Below are 27,903 nucleotides of genomic sequence, written 5' to 3'. Positions count from 1 at the left end.
ACCACAAGCTAAGAAAAATCTTATTACTTTCCCAAGTCTGTATTGTTCATTCACAAAAAAAGGATTTGATTTTTTTGCAAGGAAAAAAGAAATGATCAAAATAACTTTCTGAAACTTGGAATGGTATTTATTTTTTCTTTTGTTCTATCACTGAACTCAAAGCCTGAAGAACCAAATGTTTTTCTGAATGTTGTAGCTGGTCAGTTTTACCAACTTGCTGAATTCCTCCTCCGTGTGGGTAAAGCTGTTTGTGCAGTACGGGGAGAGCAGGCTGGAAATGTCCACGCTACCCTGTGCCATCTCGGCCAAGCTGCGTTCATCCCTGCAAATAAAGACAGACCGTTAATAGGACACTTTTGTGGTCCCAGTATTTTTTAAGTTGTGGTCCATTTTGGCAAAAAGGGAGGTTTCTCTCCAGCAATTGTGCTGAGAGGTTTAGTTCCCCGTTGTCTTTCAAGCAGGCTCTGGTGTTTCTGCTCCAGGCTGGTGCAGAGGGGCCAGCGGTCTCTGGAGGGACCTGGCAGCCTCCAGAGGGACCTGGCAGCCAGAGGAGCTGATGGAGGAAAGTCCCTGCCAGACCTGTGGCTGGCGAAGGGCAAACAGGACTGTCAGTTGCAGCAGGGTGGCGAGTATACCACGTCCTGAGAAACGCGTGGTGCCATCCCTCAGGAGCAGCTCAGAGAGCCTCGGCGCCTGCTCCCACTGCCTGGAGGATGAGGACGAGGATGAGGTTGCTCACGCACCTCTGGGCTTCCCCCAGCCTCCCATCCGCGTTGACCAGCAGGAAAAATACCACTACGGGCACCCAGGGGGTCTCTCTGTCTTCAAAGATATAACACTCCTTTAGATACTTCTCTTCTTCAGCACTTAGGTGAATTTGGGGAAATGGGATTCCCTGTTTTAAGAAGTACTTAGAGGCTTCTTCCAAAGGCTGCACTGAGACAGAAAAAGTCAGTCAGGAATGCTGTTCCCTCAACTTTCTTCAGTACTCTACACATCTCACGAAGACCAGAGACCTGTGCTCACTGTTAGTGTTTCTTCTGGTCTTTGTCTCTTTTGTGAGATATTAGCTATGAGTTATGAACAGAACAACATTTCAAGACCCAACTTGAACTTCTGATTGTTGTCCTGCCTCCACCTCAGCAACTATCTGCAAGGTAGTTAGAGCACAAAAACATGCCTACTACTGGAAAAAAAAAATCCTAAAATCAGCAGAAAGGCCAGGAATCTGAAATGGTGTATTTTTAAATGCAGATTCACAAAGGTACAAACATCTTGTTAACTTGGCAGGAAATCTAAGCCCCTAACTGCCTCAGATGCTAAAAGATTACTGTAAAAAGTGATGTAGGCATCATTGCACAAACATCTTGACTGAAATGTTAATTGAATTTTGCAGATGTGTCAGTCTCTTTGGAAAACAAGACATTTGCTCCTGAATCTGGTCAGCACTTATGAAAACTCTTCTCTAGTGTTTAAGAAGCTGTGTCTTACCCATATTAAGTAACAGGAATTCTAGGCCAAGCTGTTAGGCGGTATTTGAAACAGAAAATATGACATCAAAGGACATTCTTCACCATGACTTTGAAAAAAATAGCAAGTTCTTGTACAGAGACAAAATGAGTTCCTAAGTGGTGGTACTGGTTCCAGAAAAATACTGAGCAGAAAAGATGTAGCCAGCTATATTGAAGTTCCATTAGCACATGGGACTAGGAAATATCCAATTATCTACCATAGCTTTAATTAAAATAAAAACTTTAGAAATGTGATACTGTTTTTGTTCTCTTTAGGGAATTTGCCACAGTATTTTAGCCTCACCATAAAATCTAGACATCTAAGAAACTGGAACTGTCAGTCCAGATTTTTTTCTCCTACAGTAAGTTTCTTCTATGTAAATTACTGTGACTCCTTTAAAGAGGGCTAAGACAGTGGTTATTATTGGAGAAAACAGAGTTGTCCTCACACCCATGTCTGTGATCTGGAAGAATACTTTGAGTGTAGGACAACATCTACTTTCTTCTCTGGCCTCATGAGTGGTGGGTAGCTGGTATGAATGTATCCAGCTGTATCTGCTACGCACAGGAACACTGCTGTTTGTGTCAGCTGGTTGGGGGAATTATCTAGTATGGTATTCAAAAGGAAATATTTCTTATTTCAGTGATTATTTCAGTGACACTGCAGAAGCGATAGATCTACTGGTTGGCTAGCAAAAGAGGAATACAACATAACTTGTCTCCCCATCGCTTTTGCTCTTCCAAGACCCTGCTGCTTTACTGAAGCTCAACCTTGACTCAGAAAAAAAGAGATCTTGTCCAAGGTAAAAAGATGAGCTCTTTCCCTTCTCATACAGCTCTTCCCCCATCCTTGACTAGCAAGAGTTGCCCTTCTCTGGAACATAGGGATTTCTTGGAGTAACTGTTCAGATTCTAATTTTAGTAAAAACAGAGCTATACCAGAACTGGAGTTGTTTTGCAAATTTACTCGAGGCCAGTGAAAAAGTGACTGAGATCTAAAGTCACTTCTGTTAAGGATGTTCAGCTCTGTCCAGCTGATTTAACTGGATGACATTTAATGAGTTACCTTGAATTTTTTTTTTTCTCAAGTGAAGATTAAAGCCTGATCATCTTCTACCTTCTTTTCACTAACAAAAATGTCAAACCATCTAACCAGGCAAAATTAAAATTCATTTTTTTTTTCACCTTTCCTTATACAAAAGCTTTTGCTCTGTAGGTATTCTTGTGCATTTGGAATTCCTTTAGGAAGCTGAAGAACTTTGAAACCGTCACCCGCTTCGTCAAGAACTGCCAAACAATACCCATGATGCCACATTCAGGGGTCACCAAGTAAGTCTCCCACCCATTGTTCCTTGCTGGTAGAAAAGGCTCTGCTGGTTGGTAGAGAATATGAACAAATTATTGTCTTGATGCAGTTCTTTGTAATAATTAAAACACCAAAGGTATCTAACATTAGTTTAAAGCAGAGAAGATCCTAATAATGTGGCAACATACAATCATATCAATCTTAAAGTAGTAATGGGAAGAGAATAAACATTCAGTAAAGCATATTCCCTAGAAAACAAAATGAGAGTGGAAGAATACTACTTAAATCTGGAAAAGAAAAAGATCTATTATTTGGTAGAACTCATAGTTGGATTCTCTGTGTGTAAATTAGTGGAGGCTGAGAATCTGGACCTGGTTCTTCCAAGATTAGTTTAAACTGGCTTTGACAAAAATGCTGTTAAGAGATATAGACACTTGGAAAAAGAGCAGAGGAAAAGAACTGTGTTAAACAGCAATTCATGAGGTTGGGAATGAGGACCTAAGACCTTCTATCAAAGGCATTGATTGATCTCACTGTTCTGCAACACCTCTCTGGAGGAAGTGAAGAAGAGCACATAAATCAAACTTGTCAGTCACATTCAAACACCACAGTTCCCAGGAACATAAATGGATACAGCCAAATCGAATAAATGTATATGTATATGTATATATATATAAACACAGTTCCAGATAATTGACATATCCAACTCTGTAACAACAATACTCAAAAAATGTGATCTGCCAAGGCAGACAGAGAACACTGAGATGTTTGCAACAACATGTAGGTTCACTGAAAGGCCCCTGGCAAAGATAATCCGGTTTAAAAACTTCAACAGTTTTATACTTGGTTACAGATCATCATCTACATAGGCTCATCCAAAGGAAACTTATGGAAATAATGTTGCTAAGAACGAGTTCAGACATGAGAGCAGAAACCCAATTACGTATCACTAGCAATGTGACAGTCGAGTATGAAGGAGCAGTACAATATTGGCTCCAGCTTCAAGATATTAAAAAAAAACCTTTGTAAGAATTTAATACTATTTGTATCTGAACATAACAGTCATTTAAAGATTCATAAGACAAGAGATAAAATAAAAATAGTAGTATAACCAACCAACTTCAACAGTTCTGAGTTGAGTGCACCTCAGTGAGAATCTTTCTGAAGGATCTGACGAGTGTCAGGCATCCAACTGGTTATAGGAGAAGGCATTTTGTGCCAAGTCTTTAGCTACTGCAGTTCATTGTCACATACATCTAAATCAAAATATTGCAAACCAAGATTTTTTAGCCTGCATATTTTCCTGTCCTACAGTATTTGTCATCAGAGAGTAAAACTAGGCCATTCCGCATAACGTGAGGGTTTGGTCTAATGTATACAACCATTTACAAAGTCAAAAGGTTTGGAGGTTGCCCCTGAACAGCCAAGATCCAAGCAGTTGGAGCATACTTTGGGACAGTGTGCAGGGTAGTACCCTGATAAAAAAGGGATCTTCAATATCCCTGGTAAGTTTTCCCTTGCCGCATGATATTCTGAGTGAGACATCTCCCTCTCCTTGATTGTCATTCCCACAGTCCTTTTTCCACTTCTGTTCTAATATCTAAAAATGTCTCCAGTGCAGAAATCTCCAAAAGCCTCTTGGAGCTTGAAAAGTACTTCTTCCACGGCTCTGTTGTGGCCTTCAGAAGAACTCCTCCAGCTATGGCAGTGGTGAGTTTTGCCTTGAAAATCCATACCAGTGAAAGCTTTGCAAAAGCCATACATTGCAAAAAATGCAATAATTTGAATTCCACAATGCAATAATTATGCATTCCAAAATTTAATAATAGAAATGCATTTTCCTTTTAAACCTAGCTTATTTTTGGAGTGGGACAAAAAAAAAGCTTCTTCTGTTTCACAGTATTAGGAATGGGACTTGCTTGAGAAATATTAAAAATACATGATTAAGAAATGAGATAGGAACATTCTCCACACTCAGCTGGGCTGTCAGAGTTCATTTGGAGATAACTGCTGGCCAGTTTTCATCTACATAATCTCAGTTGCCTGCAGGTTGAGAAGCTACCATGCAGGCCTGAAGTGAAAACAGAACTACTCTCATTTCTCCTGTCTTCATTTGGTGCCTTCTCACTCCATCACTCCTTCTGCTCTCCTGGCAGGAGCATTTTTAATATCTTCCAAACACTGGTGTCCCCCCCATGACTCAGTCATGACAACATAGTAATGTTGTCTAGATCTCTCTCACTGCCTCTTCATGGTACCTGTACTAGCGGATTTAAGAACAGTAAGGAGAGGAAACATCTTTTTCCAGGCTGACAGAGATGGAAAAACAGACAAGCTTTCAGGCACCCTAGCCTTTCTTCTGCAAACGCGAGGGTCTTGTATCCCCAAAAGCTCATCTTTTCTTTCCAACTCTAGCCACTGCTCTTATAAAACATATTACCTCTTCCACTAAACGACACCTCACTTGTAGCCTTAAAGTATCATGTTATACCTGATATAGTACATTTGAAGTGCAAATCAAGAGGGCACATATCTTATATCGCTAGGTGGCAATGTTACTCTGCATCTTATCCTTCCTGAAGATGCATCTACATCTTTGGGTCACCTGCCAAATTCAGGTATTAGGATCAGGACTGGGCCTAGACTGGGGGGGGGCTGTGTTCTTTGCTAACAGACCACCTTGGTTTGCCTAGACCACACCATCATCGTTGCAAAACTGCAAATGAGGTAGGAGTTCTCAGAAGAATGGCTCAGCAGCCCCACCTAGCTCCATAATCTACTTCCTACTTATAGTGGTCACCAGAGGGTGATTAAAGGAAGAAAACGAGTAAATGGCAAGCAAGTATAACGGGATTTATTCCTTATTGCACTCTCCCAGCATCTCACAAATCTTTGGATTTGGTACTTCCACAGCCAGCTCTTGCATCTGAACCATTACATTTCAGAGACACCAGTGGCCTTACCTTCTATGAATTTGTCCTCTCCCTTTTGGACCTATTTATATTTGTGGCTCCTGGGACACCTCCTGCCAATGAATTCTATGATTTCACTCTGACTGGTCTGGACTTGTTTCCCATTGCATCACCTTGTGCCCCTTATTCTCGTACAGTAAGACATAGGGAATTTAAATTCTCTACTCACTTTCTCCACTTGATTCAGGATTTTACAGCTGTCTACAGTATCTTTCTAAGTCACTTCTTTCTTAACTCACCACATTGCTAAAAGCTCCAAGTATAACCATTAAAGTTTTGAGAATTAAATACAAGATTGAACACAAGCTTCTGTTCTTCATATCCAGATATTTTCTCATGATTGTACTAATATGGCTCTGGACTCCTTTTGCATCACACATTGAGGAGTACAAGTCCTCTGCATACCAAATAAGGAATATCACACCATGTTGCTGTTTATATAGTTTTTTCAGCTAGTAAGAAAAAACATTTTCTTACTGGCCATGGCTATCACTGGTATCCTTGGTGTCCTGTAGTGTGTCATACTTATTTACATGTAATGCATCTACTGTACAGAGTTCAAGGACTCTTCTACAGGCACCTTAACTCCAGAGAACTAGGATATAAAGGGGTACGGTAGAGAATCCTAGCAGTACGTAAAATTAAATCAAGAAGAACTGCATAAAAACCTCAAAGCTGTCTTTCAACCATTATTGGAAGCCAACACATTTTACCAAGGTAAGGATGGCAAAACTCACTGATTTAATCATGCTAGCAAAATTATAAAGGATTTAGAACACTATTAAACTTGCAAAAATATTATTAACAATTGGGAAACTACTCAAAATTGCTGTATTTTATAATAACCTCAGCAATAACATTCCTTTTTGTTTTAGAATATGCCCATTCATAGACAAATTTGGCCGTAGGATTCCAGTTTCAGTATATGAATATTTCCCATGTGAAACTCTGCTGCTGACTGTTTAAAAATAAAAAAGGCACTCTTAAACAGCCCTGAAATTTCAGACTTAAGAGTCACCTGAAAAGCGGAAGTGAATAGCATTATTTGAAACATTCTTTGAGCACTTTTCTACCTAGTTAGCCCATCTCCAGTAACTGTCCGAGAAATTCAGTCAGAGTTGGGAACAACCTATTGTACATATTTCAGTTCTGCATGGTGCAGGGCACTGATTTCAGTATAAAGAAACTGTATTTTAGCAAATGTATTTTTACAATATACATAAAAAAATAATAACTCAATATATAATAATTTAATATGTAATTTTTATATATTTTTATTATTTTTTAGCAAATGTATTTTTACTCAATTTAAATTTTCCCAAGTGACCATACCACCTTGCATGAAGCAAATCCTAGATTCAGGGAGCTTCTTCATCAGGCAACCCATGAAGAAGTCATTGGCAAAATCCTCTGCATGAATGAAGACTCCGTATTTTAAGAATTCCACCTCATAAGGGGTGAACTCCACCCATTCTGCAAGCAGAGACACAAAAATGTCCACAAAATGGACTTTTAAATCTCAATCCCATCCCTATCGCCATTCAGGCAGAGCTCTGAAATGACAAGGAAGCAATTGCAGGACAAGCCCTATCAGCAAGGTGATCACAGACTGGTTTTCGTCACGGTAAGGCATTATTGTTCATCTAGTTTCAGCCACTCACTCAGGCAATGTTTCCTTAAGGTCTTCATACAAAACTTTCCAAAGAGTCTCTCCAGATAAGACAGAAATGAAGTTCATACCAAAAAATTGGCTGTTATGTTATTCTACATATGGAAACCAAGGCTCTGACTTGGGTGTGTCTTGGCTGTCCTGAAGAGCCTTCCCTAAATTTCTCCTACCCATAGAAGCTGGGTTCCTCAGAGAGTCTGGGCATAAAAGAAATTGAAAGAGGAAGAGGACGTGACACTGGAGTTCAGATGTGCAAAGGGATGCAAGGCCTTTTTTAACCAGCAATGCAAGTCATTCATACCTCAGCCGAGCCCAGATACAATTCAGTTCTGCCATCACCTTTAAACTCTGCAAGGCTGTATGTAATCTTCTTTGATGTTGAGGGTCATGTAGCTAGGTAGAGGATTCTGACCTTGATCCAATGCCTCTTGCTCATCTGAAAGTTTATGATCATTTTTCTGTGAATTGACCAAAAAAAGACCAAGTGTGTAACTAAGGACTTCTCATTCTTTGTGTCTGGGCTTGCAAGATTAAAGAATAATAAACATTTGTTCCAGTTACGTTTTCATATTCTCTTCACTCATTTTGTATCCATGCACTTTTTAAACAAAAAGAAAAAAGATCTGAACATTTATATGTCCACATAAGCTCATTAAGTTAGTGATGAGCTGTGGGACATTTTGTTGTGCAAAAGGCTATCTTTTCTCCCAGTAAGTGCATCCATTGTGTACAGATTATTTAATTTCTTACAGGGAGGAAAAGAGAAAAAGAAAGCAAGAAAATTCTGCTATTAGGAGATCATATACTCACACAGGTAGAAGGAGATACAGGTTCCTGCTCTAGTGAGCCTCTTTGGAGCTGGTAATTATGTGCTGAGAGACACATGGGGCCAAATGCCCTGTTAGTCAGGGGAAATCATCTGCCTGGATAATGCTGGTGTTCTATTAAGTCAGCACCTGGCCCTAGGGTTTCATTTTCCATACAGTAGTGTTCAGTAACAGATAGGGAACACATATGCACAGTGCCCCATCATTTAATGCTTTTTCCAGTAGAAGCCCCCACAAATCAATGCTAGAGATCTGGTATCCCGCTTGCTTCTGCAGCTTTAGTTCCTTGTCATAGTACTTAAAGCTTTCCAAGGAAAAGCTGCTCAGCTTGCACTTGGTCATGTGCCTCCAGACTTCACTAACTGGTCCAGACAGATCCTTGTGTGACCAGTCGGTGCTCTGATACAAGGTCCTAGGGAAAAGAAAGGAAATATATTATCATATCCTCACCTATACATTTACTTCTTAGACTTGGATTTAAGGACAACCTCAAGTGAACTATTTGACATCCACTGAAAACACCTTTTGGGCTTAGTTTATCAAGGATTGGATTTAGAGGACCTCCAAAACCGTAGCAAAACTGGAGGACTTGTGAAAAGTCCCTCCATGCAATCTGGGTACCACAGACCCTGCACACAAAGCTACAATTCGCCACCAGAGTCACTCAAATCCCACATCAATTTCCAGGAAAATTCTAGAGATGAAGCAAGGGGCCAAGGAATAAGCTGTTCCTCATTAGCAATGCCCAGGCTATATGCTGACTTAGGCACTGGGGGAGAAGCTCCATCATTTCACTGTTCCCCTTCCTGATGAAGAGGTGGCCAGGGAAAGACCTCATCTCCCTTTTCATATTGTACTTTAAAAATTCCCAGAACTTAAGGAAATAAAATAACTGTTGTGCTGGGTTTGGTTGTCTTTATTTGAACCCCTCAGTGTGGCTATATAAAGAGTCCTAGAGATTCTAGAAAATCTATGATGATGATAGATTTCCTTCTATCATTCTATCTATGAATAAATAAATTACTGCATTTAATTAAATTAAAATGCTTAACACTGTGAGTTAGCTATCAAATATTAGGCAGGTGGAAATTAGGATAGACACAATTTTGGAATAGAAATTGAAAACTCCAACACGATAGAAACAAGTGAAATATTTTATCACATGATCCTAGTTTCAGACGCTATCCCAATGAAACAACAAAATAACCTGAGACTAAAAAATATGCTTTCTTTTACCAAAATAAAGAGAATAAATCTCTTCATAGAGCAAACTACAGAGATGACAAATGATTGCTTTGTTCAGGATCTCTTTACCATGTTGAGCCTTAAAAATTCAGGATGAATCACAGGAAGAACCGTAACTAAACTGTATAGACAATTGACTGGACAAGTGTATTTAAAAGAAGATCATCCAGAATCCAAATATTCAGGGTAACTTTGACACCTTTCATTTCTGGAAGAAATTAGTAAGTGATGGATGGCAAGTAGTAGTAAAGCTGAGTCTGCAGTTTGCTGTCAAAAGACAGCGATAGAAAGGCTGCTGCCAATTTAAGGGCACATACTAAAATGCAGCGCATCATGGTTCAAACAAATGAAATTTGAAAATTGATGAATAGCAGATCAATTTTCCTAACTGTGATTCCATTACAGGCTGTCATTATTTGGCTAAATGAATTGGCTTATTCTCTTAGTGACTGACTGACTTAAAATCCCTAACTTACTCAGCGCCAGCTAGGAGTGACATATGTGGCGTGCTTACTCACTAACGGCTGCACCACGCAGTTGTTGCATGGGAAGTAGAAAGGGCTCTCCGGGCAATTTGTTGCTTCTAATAATTCTTGAAAGAATATATAAAGCCTAATTATTTGCTACAGAATTTAGATCAACATTTGGCTTGAAAATGTACTAACTGAAAGTGAGCTTGGCTGGGAGCCTCAAAGCCTAAAACGAGGGCTCAAGCCAGGACCCTCCAGCTGTCAGTACCTCACAGTAGCATCAAGTGTCTACTCGGGGGAGATCTCCAAGGACATCCAGGCTCCCAGCTCCACAGGAGCGTGTCAGAAGTCTTCATGTACCAGGAGAGCTGCCTCAGGACAACAGTCCCAGGAATCCCATCTTCAACTGATTATATTTTTCAGAAGTTCATCAAAACAGATCCAGGCTGGAACAGGGCTCAGTGAAATTATGCCTCAGTGGTGCACTGAGTGCTCCATAGCAATCAGTTTGACTAACTGTGTTTTAAAAAATATGTTGTAACTAACAAATTTCCATAAAAATTTTAGAACATAGGCTTATAGCACTGTATAGACAGCAAGCTGCATAAAGGAGATACTGTTTTTCATATAACTTGTCCCACATTACTCAACAACACTACTACTTGTTCTGGCGATCAGGTGGAAGCTCTGATCCTAAATGGAGTTTCAAAGAAGTTACTGCAGTAAGAGGCGCTGATAAGAAAAACAAACGCAGAGATAGTTTTATTTAAAAAAATATACATTATTTACATGTCCTATATTCAAAGTAAATCAACAGATCTCTGTGATGGTGAAGTAAAAGGTTGACATTTTATGAAAACTTTTTTAAGGAGCAAAATATTCAATAAACTCTGAGCGTTTTCTGGTCAGTACTCTCAAAAACAAATCATACTGAAAGCAAGTGGCTAACTGTCCTTAGCGCTTGAAGGGGGGACCAGAAGAGCTGATGGGGGGCTGAGTACAGAGATTCTTCCCTCTCTGGTCTGCTGCCCACACACTGCTGTAGCCTAGTCCTTGTGATGAGGGAACAGACTACATCTTCCAACACGTGGGTAAGCTCCTGGAAAAGGTCTCATGGCATATTGGCTCTGATCCCAGCTCTGTTCAAGCCTGCCAAGTCACCTTGGGCAACCATTTCCACCTGAATTTATCTTGATTCTCTATCTGCCTTTCCCATCTATAAAACTGCAATAATGATCCTTCCCTATTTTGTAATCTGCTTTGACCTCTCATGATTTAAAACATACAAATAATAACTACTATTATTATTATTTCCACAGGACCCACAAAAAGAGAGTGCTTTATCAGTAATTATTTATCAATAATTATGTTTTTCTTTCTCTACCAATCCCTTAATTYTCATTCTTTCTTTAAACTTGTGGTGTTACTTTTGTGAATAGGTATGACTTAAAGCATATCTGGAACTATTTTATGCATGATTTATCTTTTAACTCTTCTGATAGAATTTGACCATGAAACATCTTCCAGTTTTTCAGCATGCATTTGATAGTTTACCTCTTACTTCCCATAGCAGGAAAGAAATTACTTTAACTTGACAAATTCAGACCTCCCGATTTTTTTTAATGTAATATTATGCTATTTTTAGGCTTACTACCACAACTTTAAAATACAGTATATGTGCAAGGTACCTTTAGGTAACAATTTGTTGGTCAAGAAGGTTATAAAATCATTTCTTTTTTTCAACAATATTTTCTACAAATTCTTTGCCTTACATTAAMTTCTAACTGTTAAAAAAGTAATCATTGACTTTGCGTAGTTATATCCTCCGACAGTGCCAGAGAAGCAGATAAGAACAGGAATAGCACTTTTTTCAGTAACTATACCTGCTAATTATTGACAATTAATTTGTGTTTTCAGAGAATTTATTCATTTATACTCTGTGATATCTCTTTGTCATACGTATTACCTAGAATCCTGTTTTAAAAGATATGTATTTAATAATTTCAGAGTTTCAGAGAAGCCAGCTCTGAACTTCTGACTTGTAATTTCACATCTAAACAGGGCTGTGGTGAAATCTTAACGCAATCCTTCATCCTCTCTGAACACAGCAAACTTACTGCAAACTTGAGGAGTCAGTCCAGTCTATAACAAGTCTGTTCACCGTTAATAAGAGCAAACCAAAGTCCCACAACTTGATGATCACAAATAACAGCAGCGTACTCGGTAGCTGGTGAGGCCTGAGTCTCGACATAGCCTGAGRGAAGACTGCAGCTAGGCACAAGGAAATCTGAATCCAGAAACAGCCAATTGCAGCCAGAGCGTTGCCTGAAGAATAACAAATTAAGCCAGCAAACTGTACTGTTGTACACAACACAGATTTAGACAATTTTTGGAGCAGACCTCAAATATTTAATGCTAAAGGTAAATGCAAACGATAATCTTCGTCGCTGAGATTTCTTTTCATACACTCAGAGCCCTGAATAGGAACAAGCAGATGCACAGTGCCTTCTGTCAGCTTGCTTCCATTCTCTTCCTATCACTTGAACCACTGTGAAAGGTTTAATTTCAATAGCTGGTACAATTACAGCATGTCCAGATTAAAGAGGACTGCCTTAGACAGCCTGATATATGAGCAAGAGCTAGAAGAATTGAAGAACTCGGTTTGATCATTAAAATGAATAAATAAATAAATGCACAGAAACTGACCAAGGACATGGTAATACTCTGTCCTCTAACACCGGAGYGATTTTTACAGAGATGACAATGATCAGTAGATCTGCAAGTGTCCTGTGACAGTGTGGAAATAAACAAAGACACGTATTAGAAGAACAGCTCCAGCTGTAAAAGAGTCAGCTCCAGTGAGAGAAATTCTAGAGACTTTCTGGGTGTCTCATTTCAGAGGATATTCCTATCCAAGTATGTATCAAACAGTGRTAAAAAAGGTAGACTTGCACCTGCTTCAAGTAAAGAGGACCAGCCCAGGTGAACCTTCAGAGGTATCACATGGAATCTGGACTTGCTGCCRCATGGTGCCTATGTTTGTGCTGGAAGGCAATAAACAGAATAATCAAGGCACATCAGCTATATGCCATACAAACCAACTAACCAGCCTCCCTGGCAGCCTTGACTGCAGCATAGCATGTGATGTAGAAATTCTTATTCCGTGCATCAGGGCAAGTGGTGSGTTCCCAGATAACCCATGGGTGCTGACAGGCCTCAAGGCCTCCAGAGCAACTGCAAACCTCTTTCCTTCACACAAATAAAATAAGACAGTAAAGTCATTAGAACCAGCTTTTCCTTCTAAACACATACATACAGCATCCAAGTAACAGGGTTTAGATCCATACCCAGTGCCTCTAAGTACTATCTAAATATTTTAAATCATCAAAAGAAATCAATACAAAAAGCAGCACAATATAATGCAGAAATACCCACAAGACAGCAGTGCTACAATTTCTCCTCCCCACCCCAACTCCTTAATGAAGCAACAGAGGATAAATTATATTACCTAACTAACATTATGGGTACATGGAGTTCTTGCAAAATCTGTGCATAATAACAGAAGTAAAGGTGTCATTAGATCACCCTTATATATATWCTCTTTTGTTGAATTGCGACTATCAGCCATGGATTGTTGTAGGTACATTCATTTTTAGACTTTTCATAAGCATTGCCAGTGATTCACTACTGTCAGGGAATCAAACAGTAGGAACCAAAAAGTCACACATTTTAATGCCAGGAGGTATTAATATGAGACCAGACTTCCTTCTTTCCACCTCAGCCCCTTTTCCCGCAATTTGTGGTGCAATCTCACATCTATCATTTGAGAATAAGTTTTAGAAAGATACTCCGTTTCCATTTAAGAGTAAAATAATAGCAAATTAGGTCTTCGCTGAAAAGTTGACACTGTTGAGGCAGACATGGTGGGTAGTTAGAACTGCTGGGCATCTAAAGAAACTGTTATTAGAGGGAAAAATCATGGAAGCCAAGCTAGCAGCAATGCACATAACTGCCTCACATTTCAAAGAAAATAGCAGTGGAAACAAAATCAATAGCAGAAGTAGCTGAATCAAATTAACACTCACAAGTTTTCTCTTTTGGGAGAATATTGACCTTTCATTACATAAAGGAATGAAAACAAACTTTTTTTTTCAAGTTTTGCTAAAACTAGTATATCTTTCTTTTAAATGTTGGTATTTTGAGTGAAAAATGCTATTGATGTGCTTTATACGAAAAGGTACTTATGATATTTTCCCCCAATTCTCCTCCAGGATTTTTCTGAAAAAAGCTACACTTCATGTRATATGCAGCCTTGTGCAGAAACTGAGGCTAAGCTGCAGCACTCATGGTGCACTGCAGTGGTATTTCTGATTTGATTTTTTCCATTTAGATTCAGAATTCTGAAATCAATACTCTTCTGAATAAATACACTTTATGGCAGGGACAGCTCTTCTACAGATCTTTTCTTTCTTGTGAAATTTGGAACTGAATCGGAAGCTACCAACAAGACGTAGCTCAACATGATAACGAGAACAAGGTCAGCCAAGTGGCATGAGGTGTCCTTCTTTCTCTGGGCTTGGTATAAACCAAAACTGGAAAGAATTTGCAAATATGATGAGTGAGGTTAAGTGTATGCCAAAGTCTCACTTACGGGAAGTAGTTAGCACTGATAATCTACAGGAGCTGATTATAGATCCTGTACACTTAAATAAAAATAGATAGCTATCTAAGTACTTTGTTTTTTATGGCAGGGATGGAAGAGTTATGTTTGAGAAAACAGCATGGAAGTAATAGGGGATATCGTTGTAATTAAGTAATAAAATTAGGGTGCAATAAATCACCTCATTGATTCACTAGAAGGCTCCCTTGTATGATAGCTTGTACTAACTAATACRAAAATAAAGACACCACTCACAATGCTGATGAGAATTCCATAATGTACTGGAACAGCTAGCCATGAGCAAGGGTGTTTACTCCAAAACATAAATAGGCCTTCGTGTGCCTGAGAATTCAGCCCAAAGTCTGTAAATGTCAGCCAGCATTTTCTGAAATAAATTTTGGACCTGCAAGGTGTAACACACATGGAGCATAGAGTTTGATCGTTTCGTTTTAKTTGACAGGAACTTCATTCAGTCTGCATTAAAAGCTTAGATTACAGCAAATTGTTCATCCTGACGTAAAYGTTGTGATGCAGATGCATTCCCAACAAGTGCTTTGCATCTGGYAGCCAAGTCTTCTGATTTTATATCTGTCCTTTCCACAAAGATGCCATCATCAGCTTCATTTGACATCAAAGTAAACCACAGAAAAAGACACAGCCTCCAGACTGTAGTTTTAATCGCAAGATTACATCTAATCCTATTTTCACAGTGAAATTAAATGAGCTGATATTTCTGGCTAGAATCCTTGATGACTCTAAAATTGATCTASGAGTCTACAGCAACTTTCTTGTGAATAAAAATGAATTAAATCCTTAAGAAAAATTATCTGACTTGCAAAGAACACTTACACCCATGACACCGCTTGTCTAGGTTCCGTTCTTAAATTGGAAAGGAACTCTAAATTTAAAGAAAGGTAGTAAAGATTGGTCCTGAATAAACAAGAAATGATGGATACCTCTCACAGGCAGATCTTCAAAAAGATTCCCTATTTAATAGCAGAATWTGATAGAAGCACCAGCACCAACATTTGTGAATGAGGGTTTCTTCTACCTTGGCCAGCCGATAATGCACTTTGTTACCTCCTGCTGAGAATGCAGCAACACGAAGTATCTGAGAGAGAATCTGTAGTCTCCTGCAAAACTCAMATATGCCTTTTCAGCAATGCAGACTACCTCAGCCACATCAGAACTCTGCTACACTCTTTACATTGGCCTCCTACAACATAACAAATCACATCTGRGTTCTTGGCCCTTATCTACAATGTAATCAAAGCCTCATTTCAGTWAAAAGGTTGCCTGAAGCTCCTCTCTGAAGACCATCATTGATAAAGGTCCTCAAGCTCTGTGAAACTTGCCTGTGGGTAAAGCTTTCCCTGGCATTGCTCTGAGTCTTCAGAATACACTTCACAGWATCACAGAATGGGTAAGGTTGGACAGGACCTCCGGAGATCATCTAGTCCAACCTCCCTGCTCAGCAGGGTCACCTAGAACATRTTAGACAGGGTTGCATCCAGGTGGGTCTTGAATATCTCCAGAGAAGGAGRCTCCWCARCCTCTCTGGGCAACCTAGTCCAGTTCTCCGTCACTCTCACAGGGAAGAAATTCCACCTCATGTTCAGGCAGAACTTCCTGTGCTTCAGTTTCTGCCCATTGCCTCTTGTCCTGTCACACGGGACAACTGAAAAGAGTTTGTCCCCATTCCCTTGACATCCTCCCTTCAGATACTCACACACATTGATAAGATCTCCCCCTCAGTCTTCTCTTCCCAGGCTGAAGAGGCCCAGCTCTCGCAGCCGTTCCTCATAGGGCAGGTGCTCCAGCCCTCTGAGCATCTTTGCAGCCCTACACTGGACTCTCTCCAGTAGCTCCATGTCTCTCTTGAACCGGGGAGCCCAGAACTGGAAACACTACTTGAGATGAGGCCTCTCCAGGGCTGAGTAGAGGGGYAGGATCACCTCCCTCCACCTACTGGCAACACTCTTCCTAATGCACCTCAGGAGACCATTGGTCTTCCTGGCCACAAGGGCACATTCCTGGCTCATGGTTCAACTTGTCATCTACCAGCACTCCCAGGTCCTTCTCTGCAGAGCTGCTYTCCAGAAGGTCAGCCCCCAGCTTGTCCTGGTGCCTAGGATTATTTCTTCCTATGTGCAGGACTCTGCGCTTGCCCTTGTTGAACCTCAGGAGGTTCCTCTCTGCCCTGCTCTCCAGCCTGACCAGCTCTCTCTGAATGGCAGCACAGCCCTCTGGTGTCTCAGCCACTCCTCCCAGCTTGGGATCATCAGCAAACTTGCTGAGGAGGCACTCTATGTCCCCTCAGCCAGGTCACTGATGAAGAAGTTGAACAGGATGGGACCCAGTACTGAMCCCTGGGGGACACCACTAGCCACAGGCCTCCAGCTAGACTCCATGCCACTGATGACGACCCTYTGAGCTCTGCCTTTCAGCCAGTTCTCAGTCCACCTCACTGTCCACTCCTCTAACCCACACTTCCTGAGCTTCTCTAGGAGGATGTTATGGGAGACAGTGTCAAAAGCCTTRCTGAAGTCAAGGTACACAACGTCCACTGCTCTGCCCTCATCTACCCAGCCAGTCATTCCATCCTAGAAGGCTCTCAGATTGGTTAAGCAGGATTTCCCCTTGGTGAATCCATCCTGACCACTTCCGATCACCTTCTTTTCCTCCATATGTCTAGAGATGACATCCAGAATGAGCTGTTCCATCACTTTTCCAGGGATGGAGGTGAGGCTGACTGGTCTGTAGTTGCCTGGGTCCTCCTCCTTCCCCTTTTTGAAGATAGAGTGACATTGGTTTTCTTTCAGTCCTCAGGCACCTCTTCAGTTCTCCATGACTTTTCAAAGATGATGGAGAGCGGCCTGGCAACAACATCCACCAGCTCCCTCAGTACCCATGGGTGCATCCCATCCGGGCCCATGGATTCGTGGATGTCTAGCCTGCCCAGAAGGTCTCTAATCCTATCCTCCTCAACCAAAGGAAAGTCTTCCCTTCTCCAGACTTTCTCCCTTGCCTCCAGGCTCTGGGTTTCTTGAAGGCTGCCCTTAACAGTGAAGACTGAAGCAAAGAAGGCATTCAGTAATTCTGCCTTCTCTGTATCCTTTTTCACCAGGGTCCCCACCCCATTCAGTAGCRGGCCCATATTTTCCCTAGTCCTCCTCTTGCTGCTGATGTAGTTGAAGAAGCCCTTCCTGTTGTCCTTGACATTCCTTGCCAGACTCAATTCCAGCTGGGCCTTAGCCTTCCTCGCTGCATCTCTACATACTCTGACTGCATTCCTATAGCAGGAATAGCCTGTCCCCTCTTCCACATTCTGTGTGTTTTCTTCTTCTGCCTGAATTTGGCCAAGAGCTCCTTGCTCACCCATGCAGGTCTCCTGCCCCTTTTGCTGCACTTCTTACTCATAGKGATGCACYGCTCTTGAGCTTGGAGGAAGTGACGTTTGAATATTAGCCAGCTTTCCTGGACCCCCCTTCCTTCTAGGGCCTTAACCCATGAGSTTCCTCCAATTAGGTCTCTGAAGAGGCCAAAGTCTTCTCTCCTGAAGTCCAGCRTTGCARTCCYGCTTRTTGCCTTACTTCTTTCCTGCAGGATCCTGAACTCCACCATCTCRTGGTCACTGCAGCCAAGGCTGCCCCCAACCTTCACATCTCCAACCAGTCCTTCTTTGTTGGTTAGGACAAGGTCCAGCAGGACACCCTTCTTCATAGACTCCTCCACCACCTGTGAGAAGAAGTTATCATCGATGSATTGCAGGAGCCTCCTGGACTGCTTGTGCCTTGCTGTGTTGTCCCTCCAGCAGATATCYGAGTGGTTGAAGTTTCCCATGAGAACCAGGGCCTGTGATCGTAAGGCTACTTCCAGCTGTCTGTAGAAGGCCTCATCAACTTCCTGATCAGGTGGCCTGTAGTAGACACCCACGACAGTGTCCCCCGTGCTAGCCTGCCCTTTGATCTTCACCCATAAGCTCTCTACTGCCTCCTCCTCCATCCCTAGGCAGACCTCAATGCATTCCAGTTGCTCTCTCACATAAAGAGCAACTCCACCACCTCACCTTCCTGGCCTGTCTCTCCTAAAAAGCACATAGCGCCATCCAGTCATGCRAGCTGTCCCACCAYGTCTCTGTGATTGCAATGAGATCATGGCCCTGTGACCATGCACAGATCTCCAGTTCCTCCTGTTTATTTCTCATGCTGTGTGCGTTGGTGTACAGGCATTTCAGAGAGGTAGACATGCATGCAGGTTTCCCAGGAAGGGTTTAGGGGGTCCCCCATAGCCATGTCCCACACGCACATCCCCAGCTGCATGCACCYGTTGGAGGCTCCCCCAACTGGAGTTGTGTTTTATTGACAGCCCTCTCTCTATGACTCTCCCCTTCCCTCTTCCTACCTAGTTTAAAGCCCTCTTTACCAGGCTGGCCAACCTGTTGGCAAAGACACATGTGCCCCGCTTAGTGARGTGAATCCCGTCTCTCCACACCAGTTGCTGATCTTCAAACAATGTCCCATGATCCTGGAAACCAAAACTCCGTTGCCAACACCAGTGGTGCACCCAATTTTAATTTGTATAATTCATCTACTCCTCCTCCCATCCTTCCCCCTCATCAGCAGGACCGAGGAGAAGACCACATGGGCTCCCAGACCCTGGGTCCAGACCCTTGACCACCCTGCCCAAAGTGCTGAAGTTTTGTTTGTTTCCATTTTGCTCTCTAACAGGGAGAYTTCCACAGGGACTAAAACATACCACAAGCCTTATCACCTTGCTTTTTAGACTAAGGCTCAYCTCTGCAATATACTTCATCTCCCCTAGACACATGTGAAAGAATACTAAAAARGTACAAATGCATACCATTTGTACCTCCACCCTTTTCAAACCTGTTATTTTAAAACAGATTTTGACTATTTAAGAATTTATAAAACATTTTTAAGACCTGTTTCAACTTCTCATTCAGTAATAGTCTCCTTTGACCTGCAAGAATAATGAAGTCTACTAGGATAACACAGTATCACCGTAAAAGGCTTTTTAGACCATCCTATTCAATGAAGGACAACAGGTTCAATACCACCTACATTGATACAGTGTTACAGCATGGTAGCTACTCCTACCTTCTGCCTTTGAGACGGGGACAAGGCTGAGCCATTTATCTAAGGTAACAAAMCCACTCCTATAACCAGTCCTTCAGTCAGCAACGGATTTTGTCTCCTACTGCCCCTGTGAGGCCCCCAATGCCCCTGTTGTATTCTTTGTTTTAGAGATGAGTTGTTAAAGCTCTGAGGAAACTCGTCTTCTCCAAGGTAACACCAAGAGTCTGCAGCAAGGCATGGGGAACATCCCACATAATACCTTTAACCACCAAAACAGCTTGTTACTCTCACACACACAGGGTATACAGAAGTCCGGTAGAGCTATAAGAAGCAGCACATGCACCTCTTTACAATCTATTGACACTGGCACTAGAGATGGAATCATTTCCACAGCTTCAAGGAAGTGCCCTACCTAAGATCCCTAAACAAATAACAACGTATTAGTGAACTACAGGATTGTGWATAACACGGTTCATTTTAGTGGCAGCTTATGACACTTATGACATAGCTTATGACATAGCACATGCTTTACACACCTGAAACTATCTATATAACACCCCMCATCTTGGAGTTTGTGCCAACAGCCTGTTAAGGCTTGAGGAAAAAGGGAGAAAAAGACCTAGAAATAATGTATTAGACTCAAGAACAGAAAATGGGTGATCTGAGGGAAACTGTGCTTTTTGCATATGTTTAGATGGTAGCAATGAATTGAGGAAAAGTGAGAGTAGACTTGAATAACATGAGTAGATGAAACCAAAGAGAAGGCTGGGCAGAAAGGAACAGAGGTTGCTGAAAACTGTAACCACCAGGCTGATTCATATAACATTCATTGAGATCACTCATTCATCTGTTATCCATATTATTAACCGTGATTATGACTTTGTTATGATAAACATTAAGAGCAGTCCTCCATTTTTCCAGGTGCTGTAGTAGTTATGCAATTAGACCTTGATCTTGATCTAAACAGCTTACAATTACAGTAAGAAAAGTCTCGTTTCAGGATATGACATCACAGGGAGGAGGTTCTGATGATGAACAATTGCTTTTACATGTGCTTATTTTGTTTTCTAAAATAGTTAGGAAATCACTGTTGACAAGCCTTGTTGCAACTTTGTAATTATCCACATAGCTATTTCTCTATCTTTGTTCAGATTCCTGTTGCTGAATGCTTCTCTTCAGCTTCTTTTARGATTTCCCTTTGTTAATGAAAATGCAGCCTGTCTGAGCACCCAGTAGTATAAGGAACACACCTGAGATGCCTTGCAAATGTGGCAATGCTCCTTCCCAAGGGACCTTACCCTAGAACGTCTCTCAGCCATGGCAAAGGCAGAAATTTTGTTTCACTGGACCACTATAAAACACTGGGTAGCAGAGACCTTTGGGCTGACTGAGCACAGCCATTCTCATGTCCTTGTGCACTGCGGTGGGAATCCGGAAAGGCTGGACACCCTGGGATCATGGCTTGTTGCTTCTGCCCTGACTGCTGATGGCTCCTGCTGGGACAGGCGGACCTTGTGTCTTAGCTGCATCTAGCTCTTCTCTCACTGACAGCAGCAACAGTAAGGGCAGTTCTCATTGCATGGAGGAAGCAGGGCCATGGGCAGGTAGCTGCCCCTAGAAATGTGTTACAGCTCCCTATTCTGCATATGCCTCAAGCCAGCCCAGTCAGATGACGACATTCAAACTACAACCAGTTGAACACTTCCCTCCAAACTCTTCATGCCCCATCCTGTACAGTCGCAAAGAAATAGCACTGTGCGGGCAGTGAATCCAGGTTTTGCTGGAACTGTGTATGCATTTATGAAGGACTGTGATGATGACAAAGCTCTTGAAGTTTAAAGGCAAGACATGACTGTAGCTGTGCAGCTGCCAGTGATTTGTTGTTAGCCAGTTTGGGAGAAGTACAAAGAGATCTTTGTYTCTGTGCAAGAGAGAACTCCAAATAATGTGTAGAAAAGGTCTTTTCAGGACAGTCTGAAAAAGACCRGCTTTCCTCAAGCAGGCGTTTCATCTACCCATGCAAGGGAAAGAGTAAAAGGGAATGTCAATAACTGTTTAATCAACAATATAACAACATAAACCTCCACAAAGAAAAGTATCCTGATAGAGCCTTGGTATTTTCCTGTGACACTGAGGAAGAGCRTCATTTTAGACATGCCTATTAAATTCAGATATCACTTTTGACTCCAGAGCCAGATCTCTGAGCCACAGATCTCTTGGGACAGTATGGCAGGGAAAAGTATCACCCTGTGTTAACTCTGTGCAAAAGCATTTACCAAAGGCCGGTTCTGGAGACTGCTGACCTAGACAAACCTTTGGACTGACCTGGTATCATTGTTTTTACAACTTTTGATAGGAAAACTCTAGTCAAACTTAAACATGCTCAGAAATTGCAACAGCTGTGTCTGAGGAATAAGGTGTACTGCTTAGGTTGTAGCTGCCTGATAACCTGCACCYTATAGAACCAAAGCCTTCTGGTGAATGAACAAGCATTAAGCCATGTTTGTATCAGAGTCTGACAGACATCAGTAGCCTAATTCTTGTTGTTATGCTACCACCACATACAGATGAAATCCTCTATCCAGCACAAAGGGAAAAGGTTTGAAGAACATGGTAATAGATGACTGCTAGAGATGTATAATGTAAACCCCGAGTCCTATGTTAAAAATGACATGCAAAATCTAAGGAGATATGGATTGTAGGTAGCGGTCCTGCACAAAGGAGGATGCTAACTCTCCCTTAGCTACGCAATGGCACAGCCGAAGAAAAGCAAACCATACTCATCTTTGACAGGCAATGTTCCAAAAACTACAGTTTGGTCTAAGCAGACCATGACTCCAACAAAGCACTGACAACTCTTTACAGTTAGAACTATTTCTATGCCATCTTCCAACTTTCTCTCATCAGCTCTTTCTYTAAAAACAATTTCAGTCCTATATATCTGTATTTTTGTAGGTTTTTCCTTCCACAGGATTAGTCTTTCCTCAAAAGTGATTTTTTTGGAAAATTGAATGGTTTGCTCAGTTCAGTTGGTGTTACTCRATAGGTAGATGTACACATTCACTTACTCTCTGGTATGTTCCCATCTTGTCCTTCCTCTTCATGACAGGTGTTTCTGTTGTCCTGAATCTATACGCATCTAACTTGTTTTCTCCTATATGAATAACCACTGAGATTTTCTCTCTTTGTCCCCTTTCACCCATTCTACCAGCACTCCAGAAATATTTCAGTCTTACTGGTTTTGCCTTGGAAGTCTAGTATTTCAAAGGAGATAGATACAGCAAATACTTGACAAAAACAAGTATGACAATAAGCTATATAATGCCTTTTTTAAAAAGCAATTACAAAAGTACCTGTATATATTTATGCTGTTTGTAGAAAAGATCCTGTGAGCTGGTACAAAAGGCAGTGCTACAGTTTCGGCATTACCCAGTCACTTCTCAATATCAGTGTTGGCCTTCTTGCCAGAAGCAGAGGCCTGCATTGCAGTGCATCAAAAACTGTAACTGAGCGTTGGCAGCTGAGTTTGCTCAACCACATTAGGCTGAAGTTACCAGTTTAGTTAAGAGACTTTGCGTTTACCGTAGTAGACTTCTGATACTACCATTAGCAGTTACACTTCCATAAGCTGAAAGATGTTGTTGATACCGAATCTATTCTAAGAATAGTCCAAATTCAAATATGCACCAATTCTGGAAACCTCAGTGGTACTTTATATACAGGCACAAGTCATAGTGCTCAGTTACACGCACCACTTTCAGAACTGAATTACTAGGAACTGCAAGGAATGACTAATACTTACACGGATCTGCCTTTCTCAGATTTCTCATTCTTATGATTTTTACAGAGAGGGAGTTGCATGGACATTCTTCATTCTGCAAGAAAAGGACAAAACGATCACCTGTATAAATATTAAATTGCTTCTGCTTTATAAAATTTGCCCTCCCAAAGTGCATGTTGCAATTTTCAAAGCAGTGCAGCAACATTGGAACATGCACTACTTGCGCTGCTTTGAAATTTAAATGTCCTAACAAAGTTATAAAAAGAGACAGAGGAAATATTTCTCTGTCTGTTGATGCCATTAATGGGGAAAAAAAAACATAGTAAAGCAGTTTTTTTTAAAAAAATGGTGCTTGCATTACCTTACAGGACATTTTTAATTTAGAAGTATCCTTTATTAGTAATGAAGCTGGAACTTCATTATGAATGAACTAGGAAAGGATGTATGCCCTTGAGAAGCCCCTTCTTGAAATTTATGCAGTCAAAGGCAGAATAGATTATTAATTCTGATGAAAAGCTATAATTTCCCACGGAAAACAAATACTTTCTTCAGCTAATTTAATTAAAAATCCATTTCCATTCAAAATTTTTCTTGAGAATGCATTTTTGACAGCTCCCAGAAATGATGGAAAACAAACACATGAAGGATGTGAGGTGCTCAGATATATTTGTGAGGCAGAGGAGAATGAATGTGATATAAAGAACTGCTAGGGAACAATCTTYAGTAATTTAGGTGATCACAATGCTTCAGATTTCAATGTCTTGATTATGTTGAAAAGCATCATRATTAGTCATATAGGTGTAAATGAAACTTCACTGAGTGAGGTACTACCAACATAAATGCAGCAGAATCTTTACATAGAATAAAATAGTTTATGAAGAGAGGTTAATGAACTTCCCAATCCATACCAGATTTTAGGTATTTACAGAAAAATCATTGGTTGGAATGTTAGACATAGAAGGAAAGACAAATAACAAGACATAAACCGAACAAATTCTTGATTCTTGCAGGTTTTACAACCTGAAATTTTAGATATTGCTTCACTGCAAGCAATTGCCTACCTCTCCCACTCTTTGCCTGAAAAAATTGACTCCATTAAATTCCTCTAGGGAGATTATGTTTTTCCTCTTCTTTTTCCACTCAGGAACTGGATGTTACTGAGAAGTTAGATACAAGCTCCTCTCTCAAGCAGGCCTTAATCCATATTTCATGTCTCACTCCAAAACAGAGACACATATTTTAACATCTTCTGTCTGGATCCAAATTCTAGATGGAATAATTCTCCTGTCCTCCATCACCACCACCTCTAGTTTTACTTTTTCTCAGCAAAGCTGTTTCAGTGTTGGGGAACAGGAGAGCTGGCAGACAGCATGACCCCGTTCCTAGCTTTGTGCATGCGGTTTCCACACTAAGGTCATCGCTACATTCTGCTCAGTAGTGTCTCCCCCTTTTGAAAGGATGACCTTGTAGATCCTTAGTGCTTCTTTAAGCAGCTTGGTTAGACATTCACTCTGTTTATTTGTTCAGCCATGGGGGTCCCACATTTGAAGTCTCTGAGCACCTCACAGACATCAATGCATGCGTATGATAACACACATCCCTCTAAAATGGAGAAATTCTCTAACCTCCACTTCACAACTGGGAAAGGGAAGCACGAAGTGATTAAATAATTTGTGCATGATCAAATAGTAAGTTAGTTTCAGAGCAGAGCAGAGGCAGTACATGAAAATCCCTGGAGCTCAAGAACAAGTTTTAGGGCTTTTCCTGCCTGGTTCTGTTCCATGAGAACCCAAAACATTCTCAGATGCACTGGATAAGGACAGATCAAGCTTTTCTTGGGTATCAGCCAAGTACAAATGTCAAACTAGAACAATCTTTGTGACCACGATTATTTGTTGTTAATCAATGTTAACCATGACTGAACAAATAAACAGAGTGAATGTCTACCCAAACTGCTTAAAGAAGCACTAAGGATCTACAAGGTCATCCTTTCAAAAGGGGGAGACACTACTGAGCAGAATGTTAATCAATGACTTTCCTACGTACTCCACTACCAGGTGGCTGCTCACACAGCTACAAGGATGCAATCTGTGACAATACTCATAGCTGGCAACTGCTGCACTAATGAAGAGCCTTCTTCAAGATCAACATGTATAATGCTTGTGCTAAATCACAGATTCAGCCCGCGTTCTCACCAATCTCCTCTGAGACACCTCAGACTGCTTCACAACCTCCATGCAGATCACCCACTATAGCTGAACGTCCCTGCACTAGCACAATGTCTCTACAGGGCAACTGGTATCAGAAAAGCTATCAGCCTGTCTGACATACATACATACATATATCAAGTTGGACTAAAAGCTCCCAATCCTTATCTAGGCATCAGAATCACAATCTCAAATTCACCTCGGGTTGTCTTTATTTCTAATGAGGTAGGGTCTGAACTCCCTCCATCTTACCTCATGAAGGCTCCAGTATGATCCCATCACACTTCCAGTGGCAAACAGGTCAGAGAGAGACACTGCTTTGATATTAGATGCAACAGCTGGCCGTGATTCATGAAGAACCTCGGCAAACTTTAAGGAGGTACCTGTTGAGAAGCAAGTGTAGCACATGGTGGAGCACATGCACCACCTTCTTTGTTGCCTGCAAGGGAAAGTATGAGACATGATAGTCATTGGGGGAGGGTTTTGCTGAGGTTATTTGCTAGCTACACACCAGAGATGTGTATTGGGGAAAAACKGTACACACCAAGATACTAGGAGTTATTATCAAAGGAAGATAAGAATGTGGTGCTTATGCATGGGTACCTATGAGCTTGCAGTCTAAAAGATTCACAAATCAGAGGAAATARTAGCAGTTATGTGTAGGGTGGGTGAAAACAGTAGCTCTGCAACAGTCCAGTCAGCAGCCAAAAGGACTGCAGAAAAAAAAACTTTGAAAGACCTCCACTTCAACCACATTTCTTTCTTTTTTCTTTTTGTTGTAGAGGAGCAAGGTTACTGGCTTTTAGATTTTACCCACATTTACCTGTAAATGTCAGTTTGGCTGTAATTTTCTCTTACTTTCAGAACCCCTTCACAAACATGAAACTTGATTATTCAAGCAAAAAAAAAAAAAAAAAAAAAAAAAAAAAAAAGCAAATATCAAAGAGTACATTGACTCCTCTCAAATGCTACTATCCATATGTTCAGTATCATTAAAACATGATATAAAAATGATGCCAACTTTTTTCATTTCCTGGCAAAAAAATTGTGCAATTGCAGGTGAATAGCCCCTTCCACAGATCCAGTTACCAACATGCCCAATGTCTCAGATACAAAGACTTACTGAGAACTACTGGAGACAATGCTATGTTCTCACAGTGCATACACTGTCTTCCCCTTCTACAGATGAGGAAAATGCATAATAAAAAGAGTCAGTTCTGGCCTTATAAATTTTTCACTGAAAATTCAAAATCATTCTGCCTGGTGAGAGGCCTTCAGCATCATATTAACATTCTTTCAATCCTATTTTCTTCTGTTCCCTTATCCTCAGTGCTTCTGCCCAAAACCAAGTCATCCCACACAGTTCAGTAAGAAATAAGCATTAAGAAATAAGTCTCAGCAAAGGGGAAAACTAAGTAAAATTCTATGGACAGAATTTTACAGAAGATCTGACTAAATAATTCWAAGCTCCTTGCTAAACTGTAATGAAGCTGAGGAGTAACTTCCTTCTCTCTCAGGAAATAACATGAAGAATTGCTACTCTAAGTCTCAGCCAGCCAATTATGCAGAAGAGGTGGCTAAAAACTCCGTGGCCTATCACAATGCATTTGTAATTGAGAAGTCATTAATGTTAGGTGTTAGAAGAGGACAAGCACACTATGCAGAGGTTTGTATGCTGCAGAGTATAAGGCAGAATGCATATGACTTTAGTCATCAAGTCCTTCCTTTGGGTTGGAAACTGCACTCGCCACCCCTGATTAAACACCTATGATTAAAGAGATGCTCCTGAAATGACACAAGGTAACAACATTCCTGGTCGTGTTACTTTGGGGAAAAATACCCCAAATTGTACAAGCAGCCTTGGCTGTTTGTCCCAAAACAAAAAACCTGAGCTGGAAGTGGATAAACCCAGATTGCTCCATTAGCTTCCATAGTGGCTGAACTGACGGCACCTGAGCTATCTCCCTTGTGGATGTTTGGCTCAATAACGAAGGGCTATAGTGGTAGCAAGACCTTGGAAAGGTGATGTCTGCCTTCATAAAAAGAAAAAAAAAAAMCACACCTCTAACCGRACACMAYTGAGGAGAGCCTTGCTGAGGCGGGGAGGGAGGAAGGACATGGTCGGCCCCCCAAAAGACAGCTGAGAAGCAAACACC

General features: G+C 41.1%; 1 pseudogene; it reads right to left on the bottom strand.

The window, feature by feature from the left end:
• Positions 1-127: 127 nt before the first annotated feature.
• On the bottom strand, positions 128-26,026 carry LOC146598735 (cytosolic phospholipase A2 epsilon-like; annotated as a pseudogene).
• Positions 26,027-27,903: the final 1,877 nt, after the last annotated feature.

The sequence above is a fragment of the Rhea americana genome, unplaced genomic scaffold (assembly GCF_003343005.1).
Source record: "Rhea americana isolate MKP2758 unplaced genomic scaffold, rheAme1 scaffold_155, whole genome shotgun sequence".
Classification (NCBI taxonomy): Eukaryota; Metazoa; Chordata; class Aves; order Rheiformes; family Rheidae; genus Rhea; species Rhea americana.
The sequence above is the reverse complement of the archived record's forward strand: the minus strand, read 5'-3'. Positions and strand labels throughout refer to the sequence as shown.